Here is a 17,188-nt window from a genome sequence, read left to right on the forward strand (position 1 = left end):
ATTATTTTCTCACATAAGCTTTCAGTTTCTTGCTCTTTCTCTCCTCGTCTGGCACACCTATGATTCAGATGTTGACATGTTTAAAGATGTCCCAGAAGTTCCTAAGCCTCTCCTCATTTTTTTCAATTTGTGTTTCCTCATTCTGCACTGGTTGACTACTCTTTTCTTCCTTATGTTCAAAACCATTGATTTGAACCCTGTTTTTCTTCCCTTCACCATTGGTTTTGTATGGATTTTCCTTCGTTTCATTTTGCATAGCCTTCACTCCTTCCCTTATGCGTTTGCCATACTCAAACATATCTGTCAAGCCTGTGAGCATCTTTATCACCCATGTTTTGAACTCTGCGTCTGTTAGGTTGGCTATCTCCTCATCTGTGAGGTTGGCTGTCTCCTCATCTCTTAGTTCTCCAACTGCAACCTTGATCCATTTTGTTCACCTTTTGGGCCATACTTCTCTGTCTCCTCATCTTGACAGGCTCCTGTGTTTGTTTTCCTTTGTGTCTTAGGTAGAGCTGTTGCATCGGTTACATTGTAAGGGGTGGAGCCTTAGGTATTCACTAGTACAGGGTGAACCGTTTCACCACGTTGTGGTGATGTATGTGGGGCAGGGGTCTGAGAGGGAACAATGCCACTTGCTCAGCACTTGCCCCTTTCCAGGCACTTCTCCCACTTCCGTATGGGCCTAGTGCCTCTCTAACTGTTGCCCTGGCTGTTGTTCCCAGAGTGGGTGGGTCTGTGGATGTTCTAGAACTGTGGGACCCCTTTAAGCTAGTGGACTCTGCCGAGAGACCAGCAGTTTCTGCCTTCGCCCCAACCCCCACTGGTTTGCACAGTCAGAAGCAATGAGGCTTGATTTTTTCTGATGCTGGGAGCGTGAGCTGTGTCGTTTGGTCTGGTGCTGGGAGCACTCTCCAGGTGTCCCTCCTGACTTTTTAAAACACATGACTGCTTTCTGCTGGCCTGCCACTGCCACCGCTGCTGCCACCACTGCACAGCCTCCTCTCCGCCCCGGCTGCGCCCCTCCTACCTGTCTGGATGAGTATTTCTTCTTTATATCTTTGTTTGCTGGACTTCCATGCAGCTCAGTTTTCTGGAACTTCTGGTTGTCTCTAGTTTTGAGGTAGTTGTGTTCCTTCTTAGGTGTGGCCTCAGACACAGCATGTCTGTTTAGGCCTCCATCTTGGCTGGAAGTCTCTGAGACTGTTCTTAAGTAATATCTGAACTGACTTTCCTCACTAAGCAGATGGCCACCAGTGTCCTTGTTGTAGGGGCATGTGAGCAGTTTTACCTCGTCTCCCTCCGTGCCAGTATTCAGCCACATAAACAAGAAATGGAAATGTTATTTCCATGTGTTCCTATGTGTCACTTTTCATTATTCATCGGATAGCAAAACATTCAAGAATCTATTTATTGTGTCTGTTAGAAATTTATTTATTTGTCTTAATGATTTATTACTTTTGGTATAATCTAAACTTTTTGTTACAAAGTTCTCTTTTCAATATTGGAATAATTTCTGTTGTTCATTTTTCACCTTTATTGCTTTTCAAATATTCTATTAATTTTTAGTGTGTTTTCTGTCAATGCTCTAACATATTTTAAAGTGTCAAGAAAGGGAACTTTTTTTTTTTAATTGTATTTATTTGTTTTTAGAGAGAGAGGAAGGGAGAGAGAAAGAGAGGGAGAGAAACATCAATGTGTGGTTGCCTCTTGCATGCCTCCAACAGGGGACCTGGCCCACAACCCAGGCATGTGCCCTGACCGGGAATCGAACCAGCAGCCCTTTGGTTCACAGGCCAGAGCTCAGTCCACTGAGCCACAACAGCCAGGGCGAAAGGGCACTTTTTATACATGTTCACATATGGGGTCTATACTTCCTCACTTGTCTCACTGCAGCATTCCAAAATATCTTTTCCAATTGCAGTGAAATTGGCATGTTTAAGTATTGTCAACTTTTTGAATAATATTTTTGTATTCCTATTGTGTTTGGGCTTCCCTCTTAAATCTTTGAAACATAATATTATCATATCCAGATTGCAAGGCTTGGGCAGATTTATAATAGTACCTTTCTACAAGTGGACTCTTCAAAGGGAGATCCAGTTGATTTGTGTGCTTAAAATACTCCATCAACGAACCTGAAAAGAAAACATAACTATTGCAAACTATCACTGACGTCAACAGCTTTGGGTCTTGTGCCGGCAGGTTTTTCTCTCCTATGAGATTAAAGAAATGAGATGCACGAGGCAAATAAGTTATGATAGTCATGTCCCCAAGCCAGGTGACTCGGAACAGTGGGAAAGAGGAGGGTTCCTGGAATCATTTCTGCCCTAGACTCGCTCTCAAGAACTTAACTTTATATGGGGGAGACTGAACCACACCCATTGATCCCATCAGAGCCACGCTCACACTCCACTTCTCCTCCTCTTAGCCAGCTCTCCAGACCTGCTGCAGCCACTCCAATGCCACCAGGCAGGAGGGGACAGCGTGACATGGAGCAGTGGTCTGTCTAATTCTTGGGTCCATGTGTTGATGTCATTCATCAGTTCTGGGGAAAATAATTCAGCCAGTGTCTCTCCAGATATTTATTCAGACCCATTCTCTCTCTTTTATTCTCGGGGACTCCAATGACAAGTATATCAGACTGTTTGATATTGCCTCATGGTTCTCTCGGCCTCTGCTTTTTTTTCATACTCTTTTTTCCCCCCGGTGCTTCAATTTAGAGCATTTCTGCTGATGTATTTTCGCGTTCACCAGTCCGTTCTTTAGTTCAGTGTGCTCTGAAGCCCACTCACTGAATTGTTTACTCTGGTACTCTATAATTTCATTTTATAATTTCCATTTGGTTCTTTTGGAAGTTTTCATTTCTCTGCTAAAATTCTCTATATTCTCACCTGTTTTTGCCTATATTTCCCTCTAAAAGTGTTAACACATATTTTAATACATTTACAGTCTTTAAGTGAGCACGTGTCACCTCTGGGTTACCTTTGGGCCTGTTTCTATTTACTGTTTTTTCTCTCAATTATGGGTCATATTTTCTAGCTTATTCACATGTCTTGTAGTTTTCTTTTAAATTAAAAACCGCAGCAATGGAGACTGAAAAAAATAATATATATTTTTCCAGGAAGTCCTTGCCCTTTTGTGAGCCAAGTATTTTGGACTAGGGTCTGCTCTCTTCAACCCCATCATTAGTTGAGCTGAACTAGGACTGGGGTTACCACTCTAGTTAATCTTGTTTGCCTCTCATTTGATGTGTCTCAAGCATGGGGTCACCCTCCTTCCGTCAGGGCGGTGAGATCTAAGCACCAGGACACCACGGACCTCTCCCTGCTTTCCTGTGCCATCTTCTGTCTTCCTGGACACCATCCTCTCAGTGCCTCTGTGGGACAGGGTCTGCGGATGGGAGGGGGGCCAGCTCCGTGGTTGGCACCCCTCCGGATTGCAGTCCACACATCAGCTGCTAAACACTCAGTTTCCCTTTCTCCTCGTTAGACTTGCTCTTCTGACGGTCCACGTCCCCATACTTGGCCATGTGCCCCGGGAATGGAAGGGGCCACTGGTTCGTGCTCCCCTAAGATGGGCTCATGCCTCTCTGAATTTTAGTGTGTTAGGACTTCTTTGATCTACAGCTCGTTGATGGTTTTAAAGAAAAGTCCAATTTAAAGCTTTTCTAGTGCTTTGTCATTGCTCTACCGTAATGGAGGTCTTTTGTGACCTGTTATATTTTCGTCATTAGGGAAACCTCTTCGTTTCTTTTTTATTTTGTCAGATCTCCTGTTTTACATCTTGTTCTTTCAAGCTATTATTTGTTTTGTTTATTGGTTTCAATGTGCCTTCAAATTTAGCTTTTATTTCTGAAAATTTCTGTTGGACTTCTAGTTCTGTTTTGAGGTCTGTCATCTGTCCTTTTGAATCTTATATTTCTGAATATTTCTAATTGTGATTTAAGTTATACTTTAATAACATCTATCATTTTCTTATTTCCTTCTACCTAATTCTGAATATCAGGTTGCATTTGCTCCTCCGTGTAGCACGCCCCTCTGTTCTGCTTTCATTGTCTGTAGGGACAATATTATGTTCTTATTCTCTTCTCCCTTCTAGTAACTTTGTGTTAGAATTGACCATGATCCCTTTCTACTGCTCTCTCTCTCTCTCTCCCTTTTAAGTAAAATGGATATTTCTGTACTTACAAGAGGGAGAGATAAGTCGATAGGTTTTTCGACTTCATGGCTCAAGCACTCCCTCTTCTGCTGCTTTTGCAAAGTGATAAAAAATTGCCTGGGTTTTCTGAGATCTGACATTCCAGCCCCCTCCCCCCGTGTTTTTTCTGTGCCGGGTCTTCTCTCTGCACAGTTTGCTCCTTGCCATGGGGCTGATGGCGACAGGTAAGTCCAGTGTGCTGTTTCTGGGGACTTACACACTGCTCCCTCCCTGTCAGAAGGCTGTAGCATGGGCCCCTGTACTCACCTGTGAACTGACCCTCCCCCTCCTCAAACCGGACCTCAGGGCCTTCAGTGAGTGGGGGTCAGCACCGCTGGGGTTTTCCTGTCTTCTGGACTCTCAGAATCCCTTTCTCATTCGGCACAGACCCTCAACTACTCAGCTCTGGTGGCCACTGGCCATCTACCCCACAGACTCCTTTGGTGACAGTCACTGGGAAACCTTGTCACTTATTTTGTTGGAGCAGTTCCAAAGTCTTTGATTTTGATACACTGGTTGCCTGGTGTGTTTTTATCGGGGAGTTTGGGGGATATTGAAATATTATGTCCCATAATATTCCGAGAATCCTCGTCGTAATTAATTTCAAAGGATTACAAAAAACCCCCAGCTTACTGATGATTCACCACTGATACCAATCAATTTGGATCTTTCTAGAGAGGATGGTTTTCTCCCAGTTTGGTGGGTAGACCAGGCCGTGTTACCACCTGGGACTGTTTGCGTGGGGGCCCCTCAGGCGCTGAGCCGGCTCCCTCCCAGCCTGCCTTCTCGCTGCTATGGGCTGGGTCACGCTCTCCCCAGATTCGTGAGCTGAGGTCCTGACCCTCAGCGTGAGAGGATCTTAGGTTTACACGTGGTTACTGGTGTCCCTATGAGACACGAGGGCATTGGACACGGAGGGACAGAGGAACGACCCTGCTGACACCTGAGCGCAGACCTCTGGCCTCCAGATTGGGAGGAGTGAACAGCTGTTGCTGACCCCACCACGCCAGCCCGTGGGGCTTGGTCATGGCCGCCTGAGCGGGTTGGTCCCACCTCCAGCCCTCCCTCCCTCTCTCTCACCACCTGTGAGCCCCAGAATCTGTTCCCAGTTCACGAAATCCTGAGTCGAAAGACTATATCAGGGTTCTATTTTCACTCTTGGTGTCTAAGAATAGCTCCCGAGACCTTTCACTTTCTTTTAAACACTCATTTTGTGGAAAGAATAAGCTGGAATGATTTTTATTTTACTTTGTGTTCTTGGCTCAGGCAGAACCAGGAGGTGATGGGCCTTTTATCTATTTTCTCATTATCTCTTTCTATTATAGTCGTACCTAAAAGTGCTTAAATTATATTAAATATAGTCTCTGCTCTCTCACTCGCTCTCTCAAAGGCTTTCTGGAGAGGGAGCGTGGTAGCAGGAGAGCAAGCCTCGCTGGCCCAGAGAGGGGGGTGCAGCCCCTTGTCTGCCGCTCACGATGGGGTGCTGGGTGCGGCACTTAACGTCTCTCAGCCCTGGCTCCCTCCTTTGTGACTGTGACATGACATCCTCGCGTGGAGGGTGGGCCTGAGGGTTACACGAGATAAAGCTGTAGTTTGTTTTCCGGCACCCATTGGATACCAGATAAAAGCTCTTTTCCATTTTCCTCTTCCTTCTCCCAACCACTGCCACCAGAGAAAAACCAATTACGGACCAAAGAAAACTCCAGTTGAGATCTGTGTCCACTGGAAACATATTACTCACTGCCCCCAAAATAAATGACATCAGCAGGAGTTCAAGGAGGTGCTGCTTCCGAAGGGGGACGCACAGCAGGGGACTGTCCCACCAGCTGCTTTCTGAGTCCCATCCTCTCTGCAGAAACCGGCCTTTCAGGAACGAAATGTGCGCTCTGTGGATTCAGCAGCCGGCAGGCTGGGGTCCCCCCTAGTGGTCAGCGGGAGGTAGCCCACTTCACAAAGGGATGAGAAGACATTTCCTGTTAGCGTCCACTGGGCAGAAGCCCGCTTAACTGCAACCAGTTTATCCTTTTTCGTCATTGACAGAGGCCTGGGCTTGGTCAAGGCCAAGGTGTGAGACAAGGGGGCGTGAAGCACGGGCATGTGCCGGGCACCTGTGGGGCTGAGAGAGGAAGGAAGGCTCGTTAGGCCAGGAGGCACACACCTGTGAACGGTGTTCTTCCCGTACAAACCATTTCACGCACACAGAGACGTTCCTGACCAATGGGGCAGGTGTGCCACTCAGCTCCACCGAGCTCTAACCTCCTGTCACACCTGCTTCCTTCTTTAAGGAGCAAAAGCACATGAGTGCTGGCAAAGCTCCCCTCTTCCCTCCCATGATCCCTTTCTCTTCCCTGCCCACCCCCCGCTCTGGTAACCCCCATTTCGAATTAGATCTACCTTGAATGGTATCTAAAAATCCTGTTAACACCCACGTGCGAACCTGTGTGTTTGCGTGTGTTCAAAAGTTTGTTCTGCCACAGCGTTGGAGACTAGAGGTCTGGAGCCCGCTCCGGGCAGGGCCGTCCTCTCTCCCCGGCCCGTCTCTGGCGGCGGTGCCGGCCGTCCTGGGCGGCCCTGTGTTTGCAGCTGCATGAGTCTAGGCTCTGCCTCGGTCTCTCCTGGCTGCCTCCCCTGTGTGTGTGTGTGTGGGTGGGGGGTGTCACTCCGAGGTGCTCAGGGCCTGTGCCACTATGCACCCATCATTCTCGTGGTGTTGCAACGGGCCAGGATTAGGGGGTGCGAGGCATCTGGGCGGAACTCGGGATGCATGATGAACCACCATCCTTTCTGTTCATGCAGGGAGAGAGGCCCGTCGCTCAGGGCGCTTCCAGAAAGCGGAAGGTTACTCCTTCTTCCCATGAGATTCTCAGTCCTTTTTAGCCTTTTAATCTTCTGATTTTAGGGGCTGAGTTAGCTCACATGAGAGAGATTTAAGGGAAGAAATGATAATGTTCAATCATGCCCGAAATATTCGTCTCGGGGTGGTGATAAGCAGAATGTTGCTAATGAAATAATCAGGAGTGGCCGCTCCAAGTGTCCTCAGTCTTAATAATGCTGACATTCGTAATTTGCGGTGACAAATGCGACTGACAGGCATTTTGACAGTGAGACCCACCAGAAACAATTAGTTTGTAGTTAAATGATTACCATTCAGGCATTCAAAGCTTCCAGAAATTTCTGTCAGCGAATGGGTACTGGGTGCGCGGACATCTTGGCTGCAGACATCTGAGGGTCTGAACATGTTTGGGGAGGACACCCATGTTGCTCTGGGCAGATGTTTGATCAGAACGTGGACTAGAATCTTGGCTCCTCTGCCTGGTAGCCGAGAGGCCTGGGGCAGGTGCCTGATGCTTTCTGAGCCTCTGTTTCCTCGTCTCTGAAATGGACACTATTCAGCCGAGCCCGGCAGGCGCTGTAGAGAGTGTCACGAGTAAACACACGCGAAGCCCTCGGCTCAGGGCCCGGCAGCCGGAGGCCAGGTGCCTGCCGTGTGTACTCTGTGCTCCAGCTCCTCACGGCGGATGTCCCGGTGTTCGCCACGGCACGTGGGCAGCGGCTTTGCTTCGTCCAAATGTCTTTGTTTGAGGGATGGATGAGAAAAGGGCGTACAACTCTAGACTTCAAGGGGGTTGCTTGCTCCAGGTAGGGCCTGCCGGGACTGATGATACTGAAATCTGGAGAGGCTGGCAGGTCGGGGTGTGGGATCGGCTGCTCTCTGCTCTTGCACGTCCCAGGAGGGACTGTCTTGCCACTGCTGCTCCTATCTTCTCAGGGTCAGGGGAAAATGGAGCTGCCTCTGACTTTGCAGTTGGGCAGCCGCGGTCCTCCATGCTGTGCTGGGCAGCGGTCGGCCCCGACGGGGCAATGACGCCAAGCACGTCTGCCTTGGTCTCAGGCGGGCGAGGAAGGTACCAGGTGGGCTGTGGAAGGCAGGCCCGGGTGATGGGCGCCGTGGGTCACTCTCCTGCCCCTTCTCTGGGTTCTGTGCTTCGGTTTCCTTGGGTGGAAATTCCACACGGCGACTTGGACTTTTCAGGCTCAGTGGCTTGAATGGTAATTGATGATCGTGTTTCTTAACTATGATTGTGGATGCCAGGACGGGCCAGGAACTTAGCGAAGCATTTGCTCCCAGTCTGTCACGCACCCTCGCATAACACTCACAGTGGGTCCTGCTGAGGGGGCTGAGGCTCCGGGAGGTCGAGGGGAAAATGGAGCTTGGCAGGGGCGAGCCTACCTCCTCTCTGCACCCAGGGTGAGTGGGGGTAACCGCTGTGTGGCCTCAGACCTCCAGGGCTGTCTCCATCCGTCAGCCCCCTCCTGCCCCCTCTCGGCCCACCCCGGGTGGCCTCCCGAAACTCAGAGCCCATGCTGACTGCGGGGCCTCCGTCCCGGACAGTGAGCCACCGGGACCTTGTGTCCGAGGAGCTGGCAGGGTCGATGTGCACAGGTGCCACAGAACACCGTCACCCTGGGTGTGATGCGAGGTGCAGGCGAGTGTGGATGGCAGACTGACGGCAGGAGGTTGGGGTCCTGCTTCTGACTGTCCCTGCTGGGAACGGGGACTCATCCACCTGCCTTTTCCCCCAGCCTTCGGCTGTGCAGGCTGGTGTGAACCCTCAGCATCCCAGATCTCTGAGGAGCTTCAGGAGAAAGGGAGCCTCACATGACTGGATGGAGTCAGGTGTGCATCAGTAGCCTCGGCCAAGCGTCAGGCTGCGGAGCGTACTTTCCAGACTCGTCCAGGCTTTCTACTGCCCCTGCCCCCACCCTGTGACGCCTGGTGCTGGGCCAGGTGACTCCTGGCACTGTCCTTGGGGAATGTCTGGAAGCCTGTCATGTCCCAATGCCACCTAAACAGAGAGAGCCAGTCCAGCATCCAGCAGAGGCAGCCCTGGCTCCGGCGCCAGGGTCACGGAGTGTGGCCGCCTTCACCTCTCTCGGGGCAGCTGTCCCACAGCCCTTCTTCGTCCTGGGGTGAATCGTGCCAGAAGGACCCCAGGACCCCTTCTCCCTTGTGGGGTCCCGGGATATCTGTGCATGAGAGGGGGGCAGCTGCTTCCTGTAGGGAGGCCCCTCCTAAGCCTGTCTCTGGCTTCCTGCAGACAGACCGTGACCCCCAGAGGACAGGTTGTAGCCAGAGGAGAAGCCAAAACAAACCTCAATGCTGTTTATCCTTTTATTTTTGCAAAAGTGTCACTAACACATAGGCAGCAGGAAGAACAAATACCGCTCGGAGGCGGGCGGGCATATTCCTGGTTTCCGACGGCCCCCTGCGCCTGGCTGACCTCCCCTGTCACGCGGGCTCTCCCTCCGAAGGAGGCACGTGCAGTGCTAGTGCCTGTGGTCGCTGCGCAGTGGCGGCTGCCACGTGCCACACACAGCAGTGGCTTGTGGTTTGATGGAGTTCCAAGTTACGCCAGCCGTCTGGATAGTGCCAGGCCCCTGAGTCCCTGGTCCCTGTCCCTTCCTTCTACTTCCTTCCCTCTCCTGGAGTCACACAGGACACCCCACCTGGGCTGTTCTTTTCTCTGGGTGTCCACAGGGGCCTCCTAGGCAGGTTTCAGTCCCTTCTTCCTTCCCAACGCCCCCTGATCTGTGACACAGCCTAGACAGCCCCCCACTCCAAGACCACCCACTCAGATTTGACCTTGGTGTCGCCTCTAGCTAGCCTCTACATGGACGAGTGACTTTACCCCTCGGGAAGGGCATGTCATTGCCACGCGGCGGGGTACTTGTGGCTCCCCCTCACCTGGTGGCTGTGGGACTGAGTGACAACGTGGGTCTTCCACCCCTCCCACAGGAGACACGGGGACAGTGCCTGTCACTGGCAAAACTACAGGAATGAACTGGCATGGCGGTGATGCCTTCTTGGTGGGAGGAGAGCGGGAGGGACGGAGACAGAGCAGTGGATGGAGAGAGGGACAGAGGTAGGGGAGGGATGGAGAGACAGATGGAGACAGAGAGCGAGAAAGAGAAGATAATTTCAAACCCGTGACCCTATCCTTGAACTACGTGTGGGAGATCAGACATCCTTTGTGGCCCCGAGGAAGGATATGGGACGTCGAACAAATTCACCGTCCCACCTGCAGAAAAGGCCGCCTTCTTTGAACACACGCACACATACACACACGAAAGCAAAGCCATGTCAAAAGATTTTTATTATTCCAGTAAAAAAAGGAAAAGAAAAAAAGGACCACCTCCATATGTAAATAGTTTCCCTACCACAGGGCGTTCTTAAAAATACAGGTGTTCTTCTAAAAAGATGTGGCGTGGTCGTGATTTTGCCCTACGGGTCTGGGCTTTTGAATTCAGCATGCTTTCGCCTCGTCCGTGCGCAGACGACCTTGGAGGTGAGCGAAGAGGGCGACGAAAGGACCGAAAGGTGGCTCGGGAGCCAAACCCGTCCTTGAGCCCCGCCTGGCTTTCCTTCTCCAAAGCCTGGTGGGAGGGTCGGGGGCGCGGACTTCAGAAGCAAAGCCCCCCGACTCGGCCCGAAGAGCAGCCGGAGCCGCGGCAGGAACAGGAGCGGCGCGGGGTGCGCTCCCTCGTTCCTTCCTGCCGCCGCTCCGGGGTCACTGCTGCTGCCCGACTCCAGCGACATTTCGCGCATCGTGTGGTCGCTGCCAACGAACCTCTCCTGCGCTAACCCTGGTTTGATGATCTTGCCGGGCATGCAGTTTACTATGAAAGGCTGTTAAATTCCACTGTTCTTCGCAGGTTCAGTGAATCATTTCGATATGTTTGACAGTTTCGTCAAGGAGATTTTGCTTTTTTCCCACTGAAAGGTTCTCTTTCTTTCTTTTTAAAAATGAGTCCTGAAGACCTAAGGGCCTTCGAAGCGCAGCACGAGGGCGGGTTGGTTAACAGATGCCGCTGTGCCTCCCCTTCCGGGCCGGGGTTCCTTGGCCCAGAGTCCCAAGTCTTCCCCAGCGTAACGCCAGTGTTCAAAATGCGCGTTTTAGCAATTTCTGCGATAAGCCATCCCACCGCATCCAGGCTGGCCCTGACCCCACCCCGGACTCGCTTTGTGCACGTCTATCTCTGGACCCTCCCCCACGCGGGAGGAAGCCCCTCCCTCTTGGATCTCCATCTCCCAAATCCCAGCCCGTCTTGAGGACGTCAGGACAAATACTAGCTCACAGGGCTTTGGTGGGGTTTGATCTCCCAAATCCCAGCCCGTCTTGAGGACGTCAGGACAAATACTAGCTCACAGGGCTTTGGTGGGGTTTGATGCCCTCAGCACAGAGTGGTCGCATGGCGACAGCTAGTAGCCATGAGGCTGCAAGCTTGCTGAGGGCAGAAGACGATGACCTGCTTCTTAGAGTCTTCTGAATAACGTGTCTAGGACAGCACCCACTGTACCACAGTATTTGGGGGCCAGCACTCGGTCAAGGAAATGGAGACGGAGAACAGGAAAGTGTGAGGCACCAGCCAGCTCCTAGAATACCCTGCGTGAAGTCTTGTCCTTGCCTGGTTTGAACTGGCTGTCTGGGTCCCTGAGCACAGAAATACAAGTGCACGTCTGCTCCCAGCGTTGGTGAACTTCATGGACCTAGAAAATAAAACATTTTGCTTCTCTGTAGGATGCGAGCATTTTATCAAAAGTTCAGGTTCTGAAAAGGATTTCTGGGGACAGTGTTGGAGGGCAAGCGCCTTGCCTCTTTTTAGGAGGCTTTCGTTCTCTGGGAATTGGAACACCGACGTACACCCAGGGGCACCACAGCTTGGTGAGCCAGTCCTGGGAGGGGCCGGGTTTGGTTTTGTTTAAAAAGTTTCCAACAGTTCTGTGTGTTGGTAAGGACGGAACTTTCAGGTCAGTAAGAACATGAATGTCTACACACATGCAATCCTCAAACTAGATTAAGATTTATCTTCAGTTTCATAGATTCCGGATTTAAAAAGACTATTGGCCTAGTGAACTTTCCAGAATAATTTTCTTTCTGTCTTAGGAAATGGATCACAGAACAACCTCATATTTTAAGGGCCACAGAACATATTTCAGGCCTTAGAATTGTGCTATTTTATTAGGAGAGGCAAGTACAATAAATTACCTTTCAATTGTTAATGGAAAAGATTGATGTGGCTGAAATCAGGTTTTAAAAAAAGAATTTGTAAGTAAAAATTTTAAATTGCTGCTTTTTGTGGTTAGGCTTGTTATTAGAACACTGTTTATTTGTTTTGGGTCAATCTTAGACTTTTAGGCAGAGTTTATTAATGATTAATAAGAGGGCAGCTCTTTGGGCATGTGTTACACCAGATAATGTGACTTTTGCTTTGGAATCTGTTATCTTAAAGGTGGATGTGATTTGGGTGTGGAGGTGACAGCTGAAAGAATGTGTTTTTTGCAGGAGCAGTTTGGCCACCTAAGCACATGCCATCCTGGGAAGGAAGGTTAGGAATACCCTGCACTCGGCAGGCCAGATGCGTACCTGTTTGCCTGAACACTGCCCACGTCCCCTTGGTTTCCTCCAAGTCTGCAGGGGGAGCAGCCTTCAGGAGCGCTGACCCCCCCCCCTCCAACCAGGGCCGCTTCTGGTTCTCCTGGAGACCCCATGGAAAGAGCCGAGCTGAGAGGCTGCAGGTTGCCATGGCAGCAGTCACGTGTGTCCTGGGTAACCAGGCACCGCATGTGTGCTAGGTTCCCCCCCCAGAGCACAGTCTGTGCAGATAGTGGGAGAGGAAAGACCACTTTGCCAACACAGGCAGATATTTGGGTCATTGTTTCAGAACCCTGCAATGTGTGTGGGCTCTCCATTGTCCCCGAGTGGCTCTCATCTTTGATGTGGAACCACTGGGATGAAGAAAGATACCCAGGGCCCCCTCTGGCAAGCTGGCTAGCTAACCAGATGTTGCAAGGGACGGGAAGATTCCCCTGGAGAAAGAAGCGCCGCTGGCCTTCGGGACAAGACCCCACCTGGTCTCTGCTGAGTTACGGGCTGATGTCATGATGCCCGACCACCACCGCTGGGCTCTCCAGGGGTCTGTGCGGCGGGAACAGACTCTTCAACGTTTCTGATACCAGGCTGTGAATATGTCGCATACCCAGTTAAAACTGGGGCTGGGCCGGTCCCAGTACCGGTCCCTGGCTGCGGCTCAGGAACGCTCGGAACTCAGAAGAGGGAGCCACGAAGGATGACTCTTGCCGGGGGGCCAATGGAGGAGATTCAGGAAGACGAGCTGGTACCAGGCTTGGATGAGACCCGCGGCGGCTGCGAGCTGAGTGGCACCTGGGACATAATCGGCTGTGTCTCCAAGTGTTGCAATCCAGAGTTCCTGGCAAATAAAGGGAAGACTTGGCATTGCTGTACCTGGCGGCTCTGTCAGAGGAGAGGGACTGGATGTTACGCTTCTCGGCCAGGGCGGCCTGTGTTTTGGTTGTGGGGTGGGTTTGAACTGACCAAGCCCCCTTACTTAAAACGAAGGAACAGGGTCAGATGGTCTAGGGAGAGGTCTGGGATGGCCTGAGGAACCAACCGAGTTTGCTCACAGCGTCACGATACCGACAGCATTCCCAGAGGCTGCAGAAGGAGTTATGTGAAGGGGAAACACTGCACCAAGAATCCCCGCGGAAAACGAGAACTCGCGTGGGCCTCCTTACACTTCCTCCGCTTACACAGGAGTGGGAGGGGTCCCCCGGTGCACGGGGGGGCTCAAAAGGTCTGTTCGTTCTTCTAGGGGAGTGGTCATCCCTGACCCTGGCGGGGGCGCCCTGGGGCTGAGAGTGCTGGCCAAGGTAAGCTTGGAAGACATGGGGTTCCCAGAACTACGGCCGGAGGGGTCATTGTCCAGGTGGGCAGGAGCCAGACCTGGAAGGAGAGGCTCACCCAGAGGGGCGGGCTTCTGAGAGATGGCACCAGATGGCACCTGCTGTGGCCGGGCCTGCAGACAGGGCTCCTTCCCCTTCTCCGGGAAAGCTGGCCCAGGACGAGCCCGGCTCCGGCTGCAGCTGACCCAGTTCCACTAGCCGCATGCGCAGTGCTGGGATGGCCAACGTGGACGTGCTCCAGAGAGAGGATTGGGGGTTAGCGGCCAGTGAGGTCTGACCTTAGGCTGCTGGGCTCTCTCTCCCTCCTTCGGCTGGATGTTTTATGATTTCTCTCAGGTTTTTAGAAATGATGAGAAATCACAGATTTATCTCACTCGAGCCTGACATTTACATTGCCTGAGAAAAACAGCCCTTTATATGCTTATAAAGATTGGCTGGTTGGTATCCGGCACGTATTCATGGTCATTGTTAACGCAGGGCCTTACTCCGAAAATGGCCCATTTCATTTGTCAGTAGGAACATTTCATTGTCTGAAATCGAGATTTGTTGCCTACAGGGGCACAACTCTCCGGCCAACCACAGAGCACGCTAGGATCCGTGCCTACAGGGTGGGGAAATGGAGTGTAAAAATAAGGTTATCTGTCCCATTTGCATTGGTGACGAATCTCCTTCGCTTAGTCTATTGAGGGCCACAGTGCGCTGACCTGCGAGCCTGCAGGCGTCCTGCCGGCCCCTCCCCAGAGCGCTCCTGTTTGCCTCAGGCAGGCGCAGGGAGCTTTCTTTCACCAAGGCGATGAGGCCAGCTAGAAGTCGGACTCCTTTTACATTTATTTAAGTTTTATGGTGTGGAAACTTGAGATTTTCCCCCACCACTTAGTCATTAGGCTGCCGCATGCCGTTGCAGGGTGCCAAGCTCTTAGCGTGACCCACGTCGCAGGCATCGTCACCTGCTTAGGGTCAGCTGCAGGACCGAAGCCATCTCAGTTTCCGTCTATCTGTTGGCAGTACAACATCACAGCGATCTGTTACAAGTGCTCTCTCCTACGCGCTTTCTAGGAAAGCGCTCATAAGAAAACTTGCTGTATTTTTCAATAGAACTAACGAGGCGGAACGCCTAGCTTGGTTGACCTCTCTGGCTTTGGAAAGGCTTTCTTAGAACAGGAGTCAGTTCAGTGTGGTGATACGAAAGAATGCCATTTAACCTTGACCTACCTCAGAACCCCTTCGTCTGGATTTCTTCCATCTGATATTTCTGTCTTTGCCAGTCTTTTCTGCTTCAGCCTCAGAAAGCAGCAGACGACCCAGTAATAACCCTTTACTACTGTGGTTTCTCCCTCAGTTCTTCCCAAAGAACCCGCTGGTTTTCCAAGAGAAGCATTTATTTAATCCTTTATTTGCACGTTAACCTTTCAGCTGAGCTACTGGAGGGAGTCAGGGCTGGTACGATTAACCCCGAACGGCAGCTCAAGTTCACCTTAGCGTGTCGCTCCCGCAGGCTCGAGGAGACAGGCGGGGAGACGCAGGGGCGGCTCAGGAGTCTGTCTGGTCCCCCTGCCTGAGAGCGGAAGGGAGAAGGCTTATGCGGGAGGGGAGCTGGGCAAGGTGCCCTGCAAGTCCCGCTCACCCCGCGGAGCAGCACGCGGTGGCCCAACGACACAGGGAAATGCGTGTGGGTGCCGGCACGGCTCCAGGTGGGCCCCTGGCCTGGGAACCCCCTCCTTCGTTGCTCAGTAATGGGTCCTTCCACCCCCCACTTTCTGAGCTGGACACTGAATCCTGGCTGTCTGTCGCCTCTGTCCCCTGCTCTGGGGTGATGGTTACGAAAAGGAAGAAGTCTTTCTTTGGGACCTGACTATATGACAGGGCTCTCAAAGTCCTGTGAAGCAGTTGTCCCTCGTACCAGAAAATGTTTTATCTTTTTCTTTGAACAGACCTTTGAGTGACTGTAATAGATTTATACTGGAAAAGAACGTGCTTGCTCTAAGTTGTCCAGGAATCTCTTAATACTAAAGTGCGATACTTAATAATTAATAGTACTTCATGGTACTAATAGTATTTGACAGTAAGTACAGGGGTCAGCAAGCTTTCCCTGTAGAGGGCCCGACAGTAAATATTTTAGCCTTCTGGCTGTATGGTCTCAACTCCTCCTGTTTATAACCACCCCCCTGGACAGTGCATAAGCAATGACAATAGGTGTGCCCATGTTCCAAAAAAACTTTATTTATGGACACTGAAATGAGAAGTTCTTATGACTTTCACGTGTCTTAAAATATTCTTTTGTTCCCCCCCAACAATTAAAAAATGTGAAATTATTCCCAGCTTGCAAGGGTTCCCAGCACAGACAGTGGGCCATATTCTGTGAGTGGATTTGGTTTGCCGACCCTTTTTGTAGCAAAAAGAGCCCGGAGTGTAAGCCTCGGCCCCTTGATTTGCGACCAGGCCTGGGAGCCATGGGGAAGTTACCCAATCTGCCCAAAGCCTGTATTTCCATTTATAAAATGTAAATTCTAGGACTCAAGTTCTCCTGGCAGATTAGAATTAAGATGAAATAATTCGTACCAGTGCCCCAAGTCCCTTCGGACACCGCACACAGCGGGACATGATGTTGTTCTGCGGTTATTGCACCTACGGCGCTTCATCGGCATCTCCTGGCAGCCTGAGGGAGTTCTGACCTGTAGGGGACATGCTGCATCCCAGGCTCTCCGGGACACCAGGGGACAGAAGTATTAGGAAGAGGTGTGTTTTACTTCATTTTATGTTAAAGGATAACACTTCTTTAAATATCGGTTGGCCGTCAGGTCTAGAAACAAGATAACATTATTATCAACGAATCATCTATTATGTGTATGCTCCCTGTGTTTTTCGATTTTATCGCCATCCACTGCCAGGAACTCACAGATGATAATATACATCAAATATTGGACATGTACTCCCAACTGCCTTTTTGACGGCTCTGAATCACAGGGAGTGTCACCCAAGTCACAAAAAGAAAGACTGAAAACTAGTCAGACCTGTCTACTTTTGGCAACCTGTCTTGGAAAGAACTATGAATATTTAAAATTTCTAAAAACTCTGAAATCACTCAGCTAATCAAATGACTTCACATTCTATCGGTGCATTCAAGTAGTTTTCCAATAGCATTTTTATGGTCTTTTTCCCTAACAGCTCCCACCTTTAGGAACAGTGTCTGAACACCCCTAAGATTTCTGCTTAAGTATAAATACAAAAGCA

Source organism: Furipterus horrens, unplaced genomic scaffold (assembly GCF_987537825.1).
Source record: "Furipterus horrens unplaced genomic scaffold, mFurHor1.1.pri manual_scaffold_1, whole genome shotgun sequence".
Classification (NCBI taxonomy): Eukaryota; Metazoa; Chordata; class Mammalia; order Chiroptera; family Furipteridae; genus Furipterus; species Furipterus horrens.